The sequence below is a fragment of the Chroicocephalus ridibundus genome, chromosome 3 (genome assembly GCF_963924245.1).
Source record: "Chroicocephalus ridibundus chromosome 3, bChrRid1.1, whole genome shotgun sequence".
Lineage (NCBI taxonomy): Eukaryota > Metazoa > Chordata > Aves > Charadriiformes > Laridae > Chroicocephalus > Chroicocephalus ridibundus.
This window is the reverse complement of record NC_086286.1, coordinates 84,990,132-85,010,042: the sequence shown is the minus strand read 5'-3', so window position 1 is coordinate 85,010,042 and position 19,911 is coordinate 84,990,132. Positions and strand designations below refer to the sequence as shown.

The 19,911-nt window shown below is 36.2% G+C and overlaps 1 long non-coding RNA gene across 1 annotated transcript in view; it reads left to right on the top strand.

Moving 5' to 3' along the window:
* LOC134513911 (uncharacterized) overlaps positions 1 to 19,412 on the top strand; it is a 52,363-nt gene extending 32,951 nt beyond the window's left edge. The window contains exon 3 of the long non-coding RNA XR_010070537.1: positions 19,242 to 19,412. This is a non-coding gene — a long non-coding RNA (uncharacterized LOC134513911). The remainder of the gene's footprint in view (positions 1 to 19,241) is intronic.
* Positions 19,413 to 19,911: the final 499 nt, after the last annotated feature.

Here is a 19,911-nt window from a genome sequence, read left to right as displayed (position 1 = left end):
CAAAGCCCCATCCAGCCTGGCCTTGAACACTTCCAGGGATGGGGCATCCACAGCTTCTCTGGGCAGCCTCTTCCAGTGCTTCACCACGCTCACAGTAAAGAATTTCTTCCTAATATCTAACCTAAATCTACCCTTCTTCAGTTTGAAACCATTACCCCTTGTCCTATCGGTACAGTCGCTGATAAAGAGTCCCTCCCCATCTTTCCTGTAGGCCCCCTTAAGTACTGAAAGGTCTTTATAAGGTCTCCCCAGGGTCTTCTTTTCCGCAGCCTGAACAATCCCAAATCTCTTAGCCTGTCTTCATAGGAGAGGTGCTGCAGCCTTCTGATCATTTTCATGCCACTGACTATCCTAGTGTTCATAATCTTAATTATTCTATTTTTACAATCTTCTAGAGGAATGATGGAGGAAAGAGAGTGCTGTTATCCATATAAAATAATGCAGGATAGACAAATTGAAAAAACGTAGAGCCTAGTTTTTCAGCGTACTTAACGTTGCTGTATATTAGCTTCTGTATGTTGAAAGCAGAACTCCTATGGATTACATTTGCAGCTATGTTATCAGCATTTCTGCAAAAGATATTTAAGAAATAAGTTGGGACAGGATATGTGGGGATACAATTAATGATGCCTCAGAAAGGCTTGGTTTAAGTGCCTTATCAATGTTGTTAAGGCGTGCAGCAGGAGGACACAAGCCAAGTTTTCCAGGGAAGCTATCACCTGTTTGGATCATGATACCTTCTTTTCAATTGTGCAGTGGTTTATTACACAATTTCCAGGTGCTACAGCAAATGAAATAAAAATTCTACTTACAATCATGGTTTCCTATCAGAGCGGATTCATCCTGAACATTAAATGAATCTGGAGGTCCCTGGAAAAGAATAGTGGGTGTTCATGAAGTAGCACAGTGTTATTATTCAAAAGTACAGGGAGGCAGAATTACTTCTGTATTGGTGGATATAAATTTATTTTGAATGTTTGATATGAAATCCCACTAGCACTCTATTAATTTATCAAGGTAACTGTGATATCTAAAGTTGAAAGGTTCATCTGTGGCAAATTCTCTGTTCTAAACATAAACTTTGGAAAAATATTAAATGCTAACAGGACTTAAATAAGTATAGTAAGTGGTACACACCGGAGCTGGATGGTTCAATATGGGTGTAATTTGGATGTAATCTTTATAAAAAATCAGCTGCTATAATTGGCTGATAGGCAGGGCTTTGACAAAAGACATTAATTACCTGAGGTTCTTTTACTGACTATGGCACCAACAGGCTTGCTTTGACATTCAGAGTAAGTGTGTTTACTGGCTACCAAACTCTTCAAAATGGAAATGGGTATAACTGACATTTGGGCATCTATAGACTTGAGACACCTCTTTCAATGTAAAATGAAGGACTTAATAACCAAAATATAGGTGTCTTGTGCTGCTTGAAATGCCCTACCACATGTAACCTAGCCTCTAGCTGTTACTCCAGAAGGACTCAGATTTCCTTTAGCCTCGTGTCTATCAGCCCTGGGTCCCAGATAGCCTAGGTGACCGAAACGTCACGGGTTATTTTTGAGCCACTGAGACATAGTTCTGTATTCAAGATGTACATTTTTGATCTAATTTGTGCAGATTTTGTTCTGGGAGTGATACTTTCCCAGAATGCCCTTCAAGTTTTAAATGATTTGCAGCGTAGAGATCTCCTGAATTAGGGAGATTTAGGGGGTTTTATTTTTAGTAGCCCTTGGTAGATTTTTGGTTCCCCATGAATTTTTTTGATCATTTTTTGAGTGAAATTGAGCATCCATGATTCCCTGGCCAGAAGTATAATTTAATGACATGTTTGAAGAATTATCTTCTTTTTGTTTCTTTTGAATCTTCTGTTAGCTATTTTCCTTTATTGTTTCCTGGAAGAGACAGTAAAGAATACTTTCCTGTTTGCTTTCTTAATGCCACTTCTAATATGTGGACTTTAGCGTGTCCCCATCTCTTTTCTAAGCTAAAGAATCCTGATCATTCTTTGCACAGAAATTGTGTCAACTTTGATATGTTCTTTGTCCTTTTCTATACCTATCCCAATTATATTGGGTTCTTTCTGAGGTAAAAAGGACCACCAGAATTATACACTGTGTTCAGACTGGAGCTGTGCTATTATTTTATTCTTTGGCATTATGTTTTTTGTATTCCTTTCATAGTAATTTGTATTTTTCTCTGCGCTTTTTTTGACTAATATTAAGCATATTCCTGTTATTTCCAGGGAGTGATCTGTTATAACTCCAAGTTCTTACTATTGAGTTACCATACCAAAGAGTCTATCACTGTGTATGTAAAGCCAGAGTTATTCTTCTTTTGGTCTATCAATTTATATCTGTCTGTGCTGAATTTTCGTCTGCCTCAATTGCCTAGTGACACACTATCATGATCTTTGAAACAACCATTACCTTTACTATCAAAATGAGCAAACTTTGTAATCTTTCATCCTTCTTTCAGATCGTTTATGAATCTGTTGAACAGCATAGGTTGCAATAAAGATCCCAGTGGGACTCTACACTTTTCACAGTGAAAACTGACAATTTATTCCTACACAGCTGGTTCCAGCGGGCTCTGCAATGGACCCACAGCTGGCCAAAGCTGAGCCCCTCAGACAAGCTGGTGGCACCTCTGTGATAATGTATTTATGGAAAGGGCAGAAAACACCAGAAGGAGAGAGGAGGAGGAAACAAAAAGAGTGAGAGAAACAGCAGAGGCAACATCAAGGTCAGAGGAGGAGAAGATGCTCCAGATGCTGGACCAGATATTCCCTGCACCCTGTGGAGGATGCACACCAGAGGTGATTTTCCTGTCAGGGACTGCAGTTTGTGGAGAGCCCACACTAGAGTGGAGAAAAAGCGTAAGAAGTAGCGTGAGAGAGGAACTTCTGTGTACTGACTGTAACCCCCCCATCCTCCTCTGTGCTGCTCAGGGGTGCAGAGAAATCTGGAGGGCAGGAGTTAAGCTGAGTCTGAGGATGCTGGGAGGAAAGGTGTCTTTTTAATGTTTGTCTTTTTGTTTCCCACTACCTGAATTAGTAATTACATTTTTATTTTAATGGACAATAAATTAAGTTAATTTCCCCCCAAGTTCAGTCTGTTTTGCTTGCAACACTCATTAGTAAGCAATCTCCCTATCTTTATCTCAATCCACATGCATTCTCATTCCTGGGTTATCTTCCTGTTTTCACCCCAGTCCTGATGAGGAGGGAGAGGGAGTGATTGTCTGGGTGGAATTTTGGCTGTTAGCCATGATTAGCCTACCTCACTACCTTTGCTTTCTCCTTATTACTCATTATTAATACATACAGGTATTTTTCTGAATGGAATTGCACGTCAATTTATTTTTTTTTCTTTTTAAAAGCAGTTCTGACCTTGTTGAATGCAAACTGGAAATTATAAAAGAACCTCTCTGATCTATATATACATTTACTCCTTTAGAAAAAGTTAATAGATTTGTGAGGCAGAAGTTTCTGTAAAAACAAGTTCTTCTGTATTGTGTCATACTTATTTATTTGTCCACTGGATCTGTTTTTTAGATATTAGCACTTTACTTAGGATGGACATTGTTCTTACTTGTCTGCTTCTCTGCTGGGCTCCTGTGGAATCCCCTTTCAAAAATCCATATCGTGTTAGCTCTCTTTCAGTCCTCTAGTACTAAAGCAATTCAGAGTGAACTTCCATAACATGCTTAGTTGTGTTGTTCTTAAATCATTTAGAAACTTTCGGCTAATATCAATTAGTAGATAGGAAGTTTGGGGTTGATTGGGGTTTTTTGTTCTAGAACTTCTTCCACAGCTTTGAAAAGTTCCAGAAATTTTGAGTTTGAGGCAGACCCTTTAAAATGTTGAATGTAAAGAAAAATTCTGGTAAGCAAAACTCTTCAAGCTCCTCATAAGTGATTATGTTTCTAAAAATTAATTTAGTTATTTTGCTGTCTTCTTTGAGTGTTCCTTAATTCCTAAAAGCTCCGTGTCATTCTCCCTGCTCCTCATCTAGTTGAGGAGGCATTTATTATTAGATTTTCTACCTTTTGCAGGTATTCTTCAATCATTTGGTCTTCCTTACTGAGTTTTTGCACAAACGATCACAGTTTATGATTTTTTCTACTTTACTCATTTGAATACGACTTCTTTTTCTGAAAAATAACTTCCTGTATTATTCAGTTGGTCTGCCTGACTATGCTCTAGTATTTATAACTTTTTGTTGGTCTTTTTGATCCTTTTGATAGTGGTATTTTTTGCTCTGACACTTAAATATAAGGCCTTTAGTTTCCTTAATGACTACATGTATTCTACCCTTTTTGAAGTCTCCTTTCATTTCTTTTCCATAAATCTAATTTTTATATAGTTTCCTGTTTTGGAATTAGTAATTTTTTTGTTTGTTTGCATGTTTTTGCAAAGCTGTTGAAACTAAATATATGATGGTTGCTGTCGTAGCATAGTTCCTGGAAAGTAATTCTGTGAACTGCGTCCTTTGCGCTGTTGTGGTCAGGACAAGAATTACTTCTCCTTTTGGAGGTTTTGCCACTAGGTGCTCTAATCATTTACAGGAACTAAAAATTAAGTGTTATAATCATGCACTAATGTGAGTTATCTGCTGGAGATTAGATGAGGTGTTACCATTATTATTTTCTGCCTTTACATTCTCAGTTCGTGTGTGGACTCCTGATTCATATAACATGTTTATATGATTTAGCTCTAAAACTTCTGTAAATTTTAACAATAATACTCCATCAACACATTGCTGTTCCTATGTACTTTGATGGTAATGTTGATTGATTTATCTTCTTCCATCAAGTTTCTGATAATAGCTATAAAGTCAATTTCTTATTTGAATCTAAGTGTTTTAAATCCCTTTTTTTTAACTCTTCCAGCATTTGTATAGAAACATAGATATTGTTTCACTTTTATGTTCTTCTGTACTCTATTTTGATCATTATTCACTTTTTAATATTAATTTTACTCTTCCATCTCAGATTTTGAGGTTTTGTGAAGAAGTAGGGGTTTATGCAGAGGTTTTTATGAAAAAACTCGTAAAAGATCTGTTATCCTGGATGCTTCCCTTGCAAGGGATGCAATCCTCGTTGACTTTCCTGGAGCTAGTAGGTTTTTAAAGTGCAAGCAGTCACATTCTGTTTTAACTTCAGGAAAAGATGTACAGGTTCTGTCTGCAACCAGTTCTTAATATATCCTTCTTCCTGATGTCATTTATTCAAGCATGTGTGGAGACTTCCACTCTGTCTAAGCCAATAGCTGATGTTCTTGGTAGAACATCTCAGAGAATGCTGCCGTGGAGCTTCTGGTATATAGTTTCCCCCAGAACTGCAAGTATTTTCCCTTTGAACTTGAACTTTGAACTTCTGCTCTTCTTTGAGTCACTGAGGGTCTCTCAGCCTGCCAGTACTGGCTCTTTCCTCATGTTGGTCCTGACTGATCACTGCCCTCCTGCACCCGAGAGCCAGGCCATTAAGTGGCACATTTGGATGTCACAGAATTATTATCAAACAGCAAGCTGTTTTAACCTAACTGCAATATGCTCTTCCTTCCACTATAATAATAATAACAACAACAATGACTAATAATAATAATAATAATAATGATCTGTCTTCAGATTTCAGTTTGGGAAGCATGCTTTTTATCTTACAACCTTTATTTCTACAACTCACTAGTTATATGATAGCATATTTTCAAGGTGGAGGGGTAAGTTATCTATATAAAATGTAAATATAAAAAAATGTAGATGATTGTCATAATAGGTGCTGTTATTTGAACTATGAAAAAAAAAATATATTTTGAGCAAATGCTGTTCTATATAAGTACCCAAACTGTGATAATTTTAACTATATAAAATCTTGGATAGATAATCCCATTCTAGTTCTTTGATTAAAAAAAGCTCACCTAGTATGCAGTTTTCTGGAATGAATGGGTGCCCATCCCTCGGTTTCCTATACCTCTGCAAAACTGAAACATATCAGGGCTCCCTAGTTATTCTCTGCTTCACCTAGCTTCTGAGAAGTGGTATATAAATGAAGGCAGTCATGCAGCTATTCTAATGAATACTTGAAATTTTGTAGGAGCCATCAGATGCAGGGCACAAAAAATGTCTTAAACCCATCTTTTCCCCTGTTTTCATTTCACTGAGATATTTATAGTTCTGGGTAACATGGAAATATCCAGAATATTTTATATAGTTTCTACTGTTGCATGATTTATGATGACATTCATCCCCATCAAGCTCACATTTATATGCACTGTTCTTTACAATTAACTTGTTTAACAATATACAACAATAACAAACAAAATAGCTTGGTTTCTGGGTTAATATAAAAGTATCATCCCTTGATAATGTAAGTAAAAGCTCCAAATTATACATATATGAGCATTTTGTCTGACCAAATCTATATTACTAAGGATTGTATTCCAAACATGGCTGCTGGTAATCCATCAACATTTTTTCCCTTGATTGTCATGTAGATAAGAATCCTCTTAAATTAAAGTATTATGCATGAAAATTAAACAATAGTCCTGATTTTCAAAACATTACAGAAAATGCCAACATTTTAACAAAAAGCATTAGTAGAAATCTAACACTTTCTATACTGTTAGATCTATGGAGGTAGGGATAGGGTGAAGATAAATCACATACTATGATGCTGATAGTGAACACCAGTTAATACCTGTCATCTAGGGGGAATAGGCATCTAGTGTATAATTTAAGCAGAAATTTCACCATTGTACACTCTATTACTTTACTTCAAAATGCACTGCACTGATTCTTCCATGGCAATCATCCCAGAGAACAAGAACATTCATGTGAATTTCTGGTGTATATTATACCTCCAGTACCATATAATGGACTATGTATGGTGCCAGCGAGATGACAATATTCGGAAGAAAAGTTCATGTATACAGTCATAATAACGAAGTGAGGGAAATCTAGGCTAAATGGACAACCATTTTTATAAAATCCTGTGAAACATCGTCTATGACAGTACTTCAGTCTTCATTTTGTACATTATTCTAGGTGGCACATATTGGTTTTTAGACAAAAGAGAGAAGATAAAAGATAAAAGAGAGAAGTGATTGTACTGTTACTGAGATACCATTTAATTTTGTTGTTGTTGCTATATGGTACTGTAGTGCAGGACTACTGCATTACCTTAGAAGGAAGGGCAACTGCGTTACTCCTTAGAAGAAAATATTACTAAAGTAATTGTATTTAAGCATCTTTCTCTTACCTTTTCTTTCAGTTAAAACCATAGATTAACACTATTAGTTGACAAGTTCAATTTTACCATCCTCAGACTGTTGCTTCATGAAACATAAAGTTTTATTTGATGTAATGTACAGTCTGCCTGTTTCTTTAATGCTTGTTCCCTTTCTGTGCATCTGTTGTTTGGGCTATGATACAATAAGAACTAGAAAAATGCCCAGTATGCCTCCTTTTTTCTTGGTGGTTCTTTTTTTGTTGTTTGTTTCTTTTTTAAGATATAAGAGTCTGTGAAAGTGAAAAGCACTCCAAAGTGACTGTACACATTTTATTATTTATTTAACAGCAGCATTATTGCTAAGTTTCTCACAGTGACTTTGAAGTACATGTATATGCACCAATCAATGAACACAGTATGGACAGGGTAAAAAAATTTCTATTTTCACTCTGAAAGACTCTCCTCATTGTATTATAATGTCTTTAAAGTAAGTCACATGTTAGATCTAAACTACGTGCCAGGTAGCCATTTTAAAGACATTTATGAATATAATCAATGTAATTCTCAATAGTTATATTTCTATTAACCAATTTGCTGACTTCATGTTCTTGTCAAGATAATTTATACGTATACACCATATGTTCTGTGAAATTTTTCTTTGCCCAGGTGAGCGTTAATCTTCCTTTCTCCCTAAAGGAATTATCCACATCCCTGAAATCAGAGTATCCTCCACTTCTTTTCCCTTTTGCCAGACCTTCTGGCCTTAAGACCTCAAGTCATAATGATCATCTTTTCAGCAGAGGGCAGCATATGGCATTCTCAGAGTCCATCAGTTCCACTGTTTAATAGGCTGTAGAAATCACTGTTGAGCTAAAGGTGATTTTGAAGCACTTCCAACTCTTCTTGACTCTTAGGCAAGATTCAGATTTTGGTATCCTTTGTGATTGCATAGAATATTTCTTGGGGGAATGATCTGTAGCGAGGAATCTATTAAATAAAAAGAAAGTTGATTTTCCTTTTTTTTTTATTGTTACAAGAAAGCAATACTTCTCTGGATGGAATTTTCTTACTAATGATAGTAAAGTTTGTCGAAAAGATTACTTTGCTCCAATAAGTTAAATATATGCTAAAAAGTTGCATATCAGATAGTTTTAATTTTTGGTAGTCATAGGCCCATGTCTTCATAATAATGGTAAACCTGCTAGGGGAAGAACCATTTGCTACTGGGTGTCAGACAGGCTAACACTCTGAGCTACTCATGATGTTTTATAATCATTTCATAAAAGAAGCAGTTTATTTTTTGACACACATTTTTCCCTTGCATTTTGTGTAGAAAGAAGAGTGAGTTTACATCCATGTTTTATTATTCACATTCTGATTTTTTTATTATATCACTTAGTTAGTTTTCTAAATTATAGATAAATGATACAGTTCATGTCCTAAGCAATCATCTAATATTCTGCAAAAGCTTCAGGTTGATCCTTATTTTTTTTATTTTTTTACAGTCACACTTTCAAGTATTCTTCATGTGGAATCCTTGTTTATTGATTGGACCAGATGCAAGTTATGCTTCTAGTGCAATAGGTTATATCTTTGGTTTTGAGCAACTAGTTAGAACAGGTTCTTTATTTGCCTTGGGATATGAATTTATTGCTTTGCTCATTAGAAGTAAAAAAAGGTCTTTCATGGAATGTCCAGTGAGATTACATTTCTCATACTAATGGTGATGCTAACATAAATTTGCTCTTTTTTTTTTTTAACTAACAATTAATGTTTTCTGGTTTACGTAAGTTCAAAAATTCTCAAAATGACGATTCTTTTTGCGTGCTGCAGAGGCTTCTCAATAGATGAAGAAGTTTAACACAATTTTAACAATGTCACACATCTTCTGTTTTCTGGAAGCTATAGAATCATAGAATAGTTTGGGTTGGAAGGGACCTTTAAAGGTCATCTAGTCCAACCCCCCTGCAATGAGTGAGGACATCTTCAACTAGATCAGGTTGCTCAGAGCCCTGTTCAACCTGACCTTGAATGTTTCCAGGGATGGAGCATATACACAAACTGTATGAAATGATTGATTCTTGTCTCCATGGTGGTGGGATAAAATAAGAAAAATGAATGTTTTAAGAGCTGCTCCAGATTTTTTGTTTGGTAACTGTGGGGGAATATATTGCTGTGTTAGTCTTCCTGAACTTCTTTTTTTGGTGTTAATTGAAATGTCTGTTGTTCTTCACAGAAGGGGTGAAAATTTGTAGATAGACAATCTTTTAATAAAACTTAATACCAACAAGTGGCTTGTCAGTAACAATGAATGCCCAAAACTCAAATGTAGAAAGTATTTATTGCTTTTATGTGTCATAGCACCGCACGCATTAACATGAAAGAGGTTTCTGAGTTATTTAAAAAAAAAAAAAAGGTTCTCATTTGCAACTTTAGCTAGTTAAGCTGGCTCTGAGTTGATTAAGTCTTACTATAGAGAAGACCAAAAATCTGTTGACTCTAAGGTAAGGAAGGATATTCTAGAAATACATGTTTGACATTTAAACCAAAGCCTTGAAAGAGGCTTGGATTAGCTCACGCTGATTGAAGGGCTAGATAGGAGTTTGTTGGTCTAATAGCAAAAGAATTTTGTTCTAAGTGTTTAAGTTGTTCATTTTAGACTGGTTATTAAGACTGCTGGGCTTCATGAAAATATACTTTCTGGATGTGATGGTTAAGTGTATGTGAAGTTTCATTCCATCCCCTTAAAAACACTTAAAGCCTGACTTAGTCATTTAAGTGTTTTATCATTGTTAAAGTAATCCTTGTTTGTACAGTTCCTCTGCATCTCCTGTTTATTCTGTTTCTTTTTTTCATACATATATAAACTTTCAGATATTTTTTATATATATTAAATGTGTAACATTCATTTGTCTGGACTCCCTTTTTCAATTTTGTTTCTTGTTCTTATTTCTTGAAGGAGCATAGTTGGGGAGAAGCTGTTCTTCCTCCCCTTTGTGGTACCCTCAGATATCTGTATCCTTTTCATAAGAATTTTTGCAGCATTATTACTGACTAGCTACGAAGCACACAAAAGTGAGCATGACAGCCTGTGTAATTTAGAACACTTAATTTATCTATTATATTATCCATTGAGTGATAGCATAATTTGGGCAATTTTAAGTACAGGATAACCATCTAGTGAGTGTTAAGACTCTACAGTATAGCATGTCTGAGATACGGTTTGGCAGCTGGAATCTACTCTCAAAAAAAACCCACCCAAAAGATGTCTTGGAGGACTTCAGCTTGGAATGCTTTCTGAGCACAACCAGTGTTTGCGGTACATTAGTAAAGAAATCTTGGAGCCTTTGAATTATTGTTTGAAGTGGCTATGCCTCTGCATACAATGGGAAAGTGTTCTCCTAAACCAAGAGTTTTGAGCTGTTCCTCATCGTAATGACCCTGAGTTTAATCTGGATTCTGGAAGTCCTTTAGAACCACCTCAGGAGTTCATTGAAGTTATGCTGGGTAAAAGATTGCCTCAAGACTTTTTCTGAGTTTTCTCTCAATTTTGGCATAGCAGAGAGGAGCAAGCACTTAGTACCAGGTACAGATTTCCATTTTCTATAATGGTCCTATCACCATCGTAGTTAAATAATTTTCAGCTATCATTTAAGACTGGTTTAAGGTTATTTCACACTATTCTACCAGTTGAAAATAGCTTAAGCGCGGGCTTTGCATTAGTTTTGTTTCTGGGAGTGAACACTCTTGGCAAATAAAGAGAATGTTGAAGTAGGATAGCTATACAAGCCTTATTGAATTTTGAATTGCAGCTTGCATAGCTGTGTCACATTTGCTTTAATCCAGAACAGCCGCTTCATCTCTGACCTCTCAGCCCTCCTGCTCAAGGGAAACATACAAAATACCTTCAAAAGATAATTCTGGAACTAAAATTCATAACTCTACTGGGCACTAAAAACATGGACTCAACAGAGACATTGGTTTTATGGCACATTATATTTTTTTGCCACCCCAGAATAACCTTTCCGTGCTGCACAGGTAATAAATTACTTTTGTCTCTCTTGCTCTCTGTCTCTGTCCCATAGGAGCAAACAAATGCATTGCCTTTCCCTTTCTAATATTTATCCGCCCCATATTTATGAATTATCTTATCTTTTAGTTAATTGAATTGGCAAGTTTGATTAAATTAAAATCAGAGCAATTGTTCTCAACTTTTATTTAGTTTGGAAGATTGATGATTCTGCTTCAGACTGGAGGAAAGTCTTGCATGCCTGAAAGCTTGTCATTTTCCCCTCAAATATTTCATTTAGTCTAATAGAAGATAGTAACACTTCTTATAAACTGTATGTATTTATACTGTTAGAATACATGGCTAGACTAGTACCACTTAATTCACAGTAATGTGCTGATTAGATACAATTATTTCTTCCCTTTTGGTTCCAGAAGTTTTATAGAGGTTCAGTCTTCGAGTAAACAGTTTGGCCAGTCCGAACTCCTAGGTAGCTGTGGTTTTGTATTTTTAATAATTTTCTATTTATAATTCTTGTGTTATTGTGCATGTGGTTTGTAAAACATTTTGAGATCCATCTGGCTGAGGAGTGGTGTATAATTATCCTGTTTCTTATTTTGAAACAAAAATGGTAGCAACTAAAGGAATGAAACACACTCGATCATAAATGTCCCCTTTTTCAAGATAAAGCGCTCTCTACAGAATTTGCTAATTTCTGAAGTTTCTTGGCACTCGGTGATGTCCCCTGAAAGTGTGGTAAACTCCAAGCTGTATCAGTAACTGAACTCTATTCAGTTTCTAGTACAGTCGATAGTGCTTTGATAAAGCTGGAAAATGCTGAAGTGCTGTCAGTTTCTAAGATAATCTTTTAAAAAGTGTTTGCCAGTACCAATATATTTTAAAACAAAAAAAATATTGCCCAGAAAAAAATGCAATAAAATGATATGTGCATTATTACGTACTCTTCACTTCAGTGATTCTTCAGTGAAAAAACTAAAAATCAACAGCACACAGTGTCTCTGCAGGTTTCAGACATCACAGGAGATGCTTCTGAATACACCCTCATGGTTTGGTGCTTATTCTTAGCTGGGAGAAACAATGCCATAAATTTGGATCTTGCCTCTGTTTCTGGCGTTATAAAACTTCAGTAAAATAAATGAAAGAAAACAAAGAAGGTACAGTATCAGGACTCATGGCATTATGACAAACCATCTGAGTAGACAACACGAATAGCCTGCGGCATAGATCAACTTTAACTGTGGTCTTGTCACATTTCATAAACCGGAGCAAAACTGGGCTTGGTCAGCATATGATACAAAGCCTGTAAGAAAACTGTTCATAGTTCGGAAAGCGATGCATGTAGTTTAGCTGTTTCGCAGGGTTTCGTCAAAAACTAAAGAATGTCTCACTGCAATTAAAGGGGATCATTTTTTGTCAGTGGAAGATGATACAAGAAGAAACCAATTCTTCTCGTAAAAACAAACCAGCCCACCCTCAGTGTTTCTTCTCTTTTTTTTCTAGTTTGATTTTGTTGTTTTATAAAACAACAGACACTTCTGAAAGTAAGCTTACTATTGTTTCACATGTAATTTTTTCCCAACATTTTTGCAAATATTTCTGGTGGTAAAATTACTGGTTTTTACTATGAAATATGATTGAATCATATTTAGCTTCAGTCACCTTAAGAAATTCAGGTTCACATCTGGCTGTTTTTCTGTGTGTGACTGTAAAAACCAATATAATATTTTTTTGGTGTGTATGGGCCTACCAAGCAAAATTACTGTTCAGAAACACAAGCGTACATTGTGTACAAACTTCAGGAAGCGACTAATTTGTTGTAGGATTTCTTATTCGTATTTAGAATTTAAATTGAAATCTCTGATGTAACAAACCCAGAACACTCTCAAGACTAGTAATTGTAAAACAGGATGCTCATCTGCTACTGGCCCTATAGAAAAGATGTTATTTCAAAATACTCTTTATTGTGACAAGCACTTAATGACAGAAACGCTACTGCTGTAGCACTGGTCCTAGTTGGTCTACTGAGTAAAGACCTTTTACAAATCCAGTATCAGTTCTCTACCCTTTCGATTAATAGAGAAACTGTGTATATTTTTTTATTATATTGTAGTATCTCATGCTCCTAACCTAAAGCCAGAAAAATGGTAGAGTTGTTTGTTTAGGGTTTTTTTGGTTGGTTGTTTTTTTATAATTAGATTCAGTTAATGGAACAAGTATGCTTGTACAGTACACTGCAGTACACTGTGGGAGAACTTCAGCTGCATTTAAAAAAAGTACAAAAGCTGACAGCTTTATGTTTTGTAGTAGCTACTGACTACCTAGAGAGAGATGACTACAGTAAGTTGTGTGTTTAATTGATATTGTGTATTTATTTTACTTTTTTATTTGATCTTAATTACATCACACATTATTAAAAATAAGCCTATTCTGTTCTTGCATGTGTGTAGTTTAGAAAATGTTTAGGTTTTCATTTATTTCAATTTCAATTTCAGTTGCACAGTAAAACTGTAGTTGTCACACCAAGAGGAAAAACTTAAATCTGTCCTTTCCGTCCCCCCCTGTAGAATTTAATAAAATTATGAATCTTGATAGGTTAGGTTAAATCCTGTGTTCTGAAAGGAAATTGATTTCCACTGTACATAAGTTTAATCTTTATTGTTGAAAGCAAAGCATTTTCTGAAAATTCATTGTTGAAGAAACAGAAGATAGGACAGATTGGAGCACTGACGTGTAGAGGATCTGTCCCCTCATATAACATTAATCATGGATGTCACTAGTTACTAGCCCTCAAGAGCCCACTTTAGGATATATCATATTTACTGTGAAAGCTAATAAAGGCAGGTACTGAAGATGTGTTTTATGCAATCAACCGTATGTGAGTTTATTATTATAAGTTGTGAATCCTGACTACTTTCAGCCTTTAACCACTCTTCTTCCCAACCTCTAAAAAGACCATTCACCCTCTGTTTACAATTTACACCAATAGTCTTAATTTGGAATTTTTTAATGTTGGATTTAGCAAACTTTTATTAATATAAAAAGAATGAAGTCAAAAGAAAGACAAGGAACTACTGGAAAGAGTCCAGCGGAGGGCTATGAAGATGATCAAGGGAACGGAGCATCTCCCTTACGAGGAAAGGCTGAGAGACCTGGGTCTGTTTAGCCTGGAGAAGAGAAGACTGAGAGGGGATCTCATCAAGGCTTATAAATATCTAAAGGATAGGTGTCAAGAGCATGGGGCCAGACTCTTTTCAGTGGTGCCCAGTGACAGGACAAGGGGCAACGGGCACAAACTGGAACACGGGAAATTCCATCTCAACATGAGGAAAATCTTCTTTACTTTGAGGGTGACAGAACACTGGAACGGGCTTCCCAGGGAGGTCGGGGAGTCTCCTTCTCTGGAGATAGGCAGAAATCTGCCTGGAAGTGTTTCTGTGCAACCTGCTTTAGGTGAAGCTGCTTTGGCAGGGGGGTTGGACTAGATGATTTCCATAGGTCCCTTCCAACCCCTGTCATTCTGTGATTCTGTAATATGTTGTGTGTATGATTAACTCATGCTTGGGGGTTTCTTAGCAGAGTGATTAGAGTACAAATGTCATCCTTTGGCAACTTGCTTGGAGTTTATGCCTCCCATGGAGGCATAAATGGGGCTGGAATCCTAACATCCACAGCAGAGAACATTGCTGTTTGAAGGAACACACTCATACTCTTTGAAGTACCAGGCTTTAACTATCCCTGTGGCTCAGCAGGTGGAATTAAGGCACTTGGTTCCTTTGTGTTTTCCAGTTTCAGTGGAACAGCAAGATATGGAAGCTAGGATTTGGTTCCAGGCTGTGGAGAAGAGCTAGTCTGAAGATTATAGTCTTCTGGTTTGTTCTTTGCAGTCTGGTTAAGTTTTGCTTGTTACTTGTTCTTTCTCCTCCTCTCCTCTTTCAGAGCTAATATGCTTGCACCAGGTCTCTTTGCCCAGATAATCTCGTTGCATGCTGGTGGTTCCTTGCTGCATTTGTTTCTCTACAATCTGCCGTTTCTCAGCACTCTCTATTTCTTTCAGTTCTCTACTTCTCTAATCTGTCCCTCCCTAAATCATTCAGATCTCTTAATCTAATTTTTGACCTTCCCAGACTCACTATCATCCCTGACTCTTTTTTCTAGTTCTGTTTAACCAGTTGTACTTCTAGTCACTTGAACCAGCTTCATATCAACTGAGGTCCCAGTGAGTCCAGGTGTGCAAATTATTTCTTTATTTCAGTCTCTCACTCAGTTGCTTTTGTACCCTCTTTTGCTTTCAAGCAATAGTCCTACTGCCCTGGCACTCAATTCTCAGTCCTAGTCATCCTCATCAGTCAATCCAAGGCCTCTAACATAAATCACCAGTTTCACTAATGCCCAACAGCAGCCCCTTGGTGTCCGTTCTCCCATTCTACTGCCACCAGATCCTCCTCTGTCCAATTTACCCTCCTTTGGAGGGTATATGTGAGGCAGGCTCTTTGTTCTCCCAATATATGGATTGGAACATTGGGAAGAATTGCATTATGGGAGAAATATAGGATCAGTCTTGGGATGAGGATTACTTTGTGCAGGTGGAATCTTTCATGATTCCAGTTTGCAGCTGTTATATGCCTCTCCTGACCTTGTTCTGACTGCAGTTTTCCAAGCCTTAGTATCTCGTTCAAGTTTGGGTAAATTTTAATTTCATGCTGAATTTAAGTCCCTATTCCAGACTACGGGTGGAAACCCAAAGGTTTCCATGAGGAAGTAGGTAGAATTTTTGTAAAGGTAAAATAATGTATTTTCCCCACCCACTGTGTTTTCAGGAGCTAATAATTGGGGTGAAACTACACTTGTTTTGGTTTGCTTCAGTGTCATGATTGTGAAGGTATCCAATTATTACTTGTACTCGTGAAAGATTATTTAAAATGTTGACTTCGCTTTTGAAGGTGTGTTTGAGTGGGTTTACCAACTCCGCTTTCTAGGATGGATTTGTAATTTCTTGGAGACCAAGACTCCAGTCGATTGGTATTTTTGTGGAATGGAAAATTATTAAATGTATAACTCTTCTGTGAAAATATACATTTGCAGGATTACTGGCTGTTTTCAGAAACAGACATCTAAAATTTTACTAATTGTAGAGGTTTTATTCTCCAGTTTGTCAATCAAGTGTTTTTCTAAGTATCACCTTGATGTCACATATGGCTAGTTTTATATTGGTGGTTGAAGCTTCCTAGGGTATATATGAATAGCAGAGGCTTTCAGTGATTATTGCTTTTTATATTGTTTCCCATTTAATCTCCCAGCATTTTGTTTTCCAGTTCTAGTAACAGTTTGCATAAGCCACCAGTATATAAGAAATGCCTCTCAGACATGTTTGCATGGTGTTGTCTGTAGAATTTTTTTCTGTATCTTATTTCTTTTTTTTTCCCCAGAAAATTGATTGGTAGTCAAAAAAATTAATCTGCAGAGTGGCTCCATTTGTGTCAGGTCAAATTTGCCAAACCTATCAGCTTGAAAAAATGAGTAAGTTCTGCAGATCTCTACTTCAGCACTAGCAAAACAGTTTGCTTTGAAAAGCAGTAAAGTGAATGTCAAAGAATATAGTATCAGAGGAGAGAAGTATCTCCAAAACACTTCTACCAATACCACAGTGGTGTCAGTCCCTTACTGAAAAATATGGTGCTCTACCCTTAGGTCTCTCTGCAGGGGGATGAACCTGTATTTTCTTTTCCTGAAAGAATGCTCTTATGATCTAGGGCATTCTAGGTAGACTGATTTGGTCTTTTGTTCTGGAAATGTTTTGTTCTGCATGAATTATACAGGGTGAGTCTATTTGGAGGAATTTGGAGGTTTTTTCTTAATTCTCTCTGCAGCCCCTATTTCTCCGTACATTCCACAACCTTTGGTTTACTCTAATTATGGACAAACTACTTTGCCCTAAGCTGGCTGTGGATATCAAATGGCTCTAGACTGCATTACATTTGATAGGAAGAGACCTTGGTTGAAATCTATTCTGAATCACGCTTAGAGTAGGCTGAGCTGTAATGTCTTTTTTTTTTTTTCCTGACTCAGTCACCATGTAGGTAAATAGCCAATACAAAGCAGCCCTGCATTAGCAGAAGAAACACCAAGCTAAATAACTTCTAGCCTCATGTATTGTCCCGGACAATACTTGATGAAATTTTCATCTTCTTACAGGTAGGAGCTGAAACTTAATCATCCATAATCTTTATGGCTTCCTTTCCGTTGATTAGTGGGCTTCATTTCATAGGGCTGTAATCTAATTGCTTAGCTAGACAACAGAAATAAATTGCAGTTCCCACTACCTCAATCCTTAGTGTTCCAAAAAACACGATGTGGAAAACCAGTAGCGTCCCTACTGCATATTTAACTAAGACTTGAAGAGGAACTTTAGAAACTTAGACTGCATATGTCTGACTAAAAAAAATCCCCCACCTCTGTGAGGCTCTGTTTATGCTACAGATAGACAGCAATCAGAATCCAGAAACATTCTAATGTAATTAGTAGGGATTCCATATGATAGGCTTTACTAGGCTTTTTCAGAAGTATCTAGCTAGTAGGATCTCATTCAAGATCTGATTTTTATCTTTAACTGTGCAGATACTTTAAGTATATTTTTCCAGTCTGGCAGTATTTATTAAAGATTGTAGGTTTATATTATTGTGGAGTGCAAGATATGAGATAAACTATTTTTTCTGTTGCCCCTTAATTTGTACCTAGTATTATTAAAAAGAGCTACTACTGGGGGTGGGGGTGGAATTCAGTCACTGTCTGCTTTGCATTGGTTCTTGGTCTTCCAAGAAAGACGTAATTCAAAGACATGGCTTAGGAAAGACAGATGTATATCTTCAAAGATAAGATTGAAACAATGGTTTACTTCTACATACTTGTATGGTCCCGCTGATCGTTTATATCTGCCTGCTGTTTTAAAAGACTATTTGTGTAATAATTGCAAAGATTGCAAGCATATAAATGAACATGACCACCTATAACATCTAAAACTATATTGAGTCGTTCATTTCAAAATTAGTTTTTAAGTTCTGTTATTGCACAGATCTTAACTGGTACATTAAAGAATGGGAATGTAGGTGGAAAAGTTAGTTGGGTATCTACCACTGTTTGCACCTAATAGCGCATCTGCTTAAAAGATACCCTTGTTGTTTCATCACAGATGAAACATCAGGATATCACTCAGATGGTTTTGTTACTTACTACTGTAATATTTTATAGCCAGGATCTAGTGCCTAAGAGTTATCATGTACAGAATCAATTTTCAGCCAGGTGTGAATATTGCCTAATTAAGATAGCCGTAGTACTTCTGATATGTATAATCTTGACTTTGTCATCTTTCTATCATTCATTTTCTTAGGCAATATAAGATTAGATCCTAAGACACTCTTTTAAAGTGATATTTGAAAAAATATATTACAGAAGGACTTAGAATAGATATACAGATATTTAGATTAGCGATTGTTAATAAAATTACTATACATCCAAGTGGCAATCTTGCATTTTGATATCAAACACTGAAATTTTTCAGACTGCCATTTGACCTTCAGGTCTAGTGAACAGCTTGAGATTAGCAAATCAATGAATAAAACTAGTGAAACATATAATAAAAGAGGAGTGGAAAAAGAAAATAATTCCATAACTAAAGCTGCAAAATAGTGCACATTTTTATTTTTGAATTTGTATGAATAACATCATATAACATAATATTACTTTGGTTTTAGATACTGTCAAACAGCATAATACTCTCAGCTTCCAGAAGTAGTATGTTTTGTTTTGCTTTCTGCTTTTTAGTTTAATATTGCTACTAAATAAAAGATTGTAGGAGTTTCTTTTTTAACCGAAGAAGGGGAAAATAAAATACAGCCACCTCTGGGTAAATTCTGTCGGTGAACAACAACAAGAAAAGAAGGTGCTTACACTTTTATCCCTTGTGGATTTCTTTTTAATATTTCAGAGCAATGAACATATGGCTGTTACTATCAGCACTAGTGTATTTGCGGCGATGCCTATCAACATCCACCAGAGAGCAGGGCAGCTCCAAAACCCACATCTTTTATGCTGTGGAAATTGATGGAGACAGCAACACAGCCAGCTTCTTGGCCAAACAACATGGAATGCAGTTCATTTCAAAGGTCAGCGCATATTTAAACTTGCTTCATTACTCCCACCTTTATGCTTGAGATTTTCATTTTTTTAAAATCAGTTTACCTAGAGGTTCCTTTAGAGACAGAAAAATGAAAGTGCTGAATCCTATTTTCATTTGGGGATATCAAGCTTTTTATCAAATTATAGAGGTGGCGTTTCAGAATATTTCATATCTGATCAGAAGGAAAATCCAAAAATAATTTTCTCTTTATTCAGGAGTCTTTCAGGCACTGGGACTGTTTTATTTATTACTTAATATTGTGCTCCAGTCAATCATTTTGAATTCAGACAGGAAAATGGAATTTTTATTTTTAAAAGGAAAAAATCCTGAGGAAAAATGCTATTGGAATAAAGCAGATTTTATTATTTTTAAAAATACAGATATGTCTTTTCTCCCTGTGCTAACTATTTTATTTTCCTTTAACCACGGTGCATTAATATGAAGACATATATTAAACAAAGGATCTTATATAAAATCA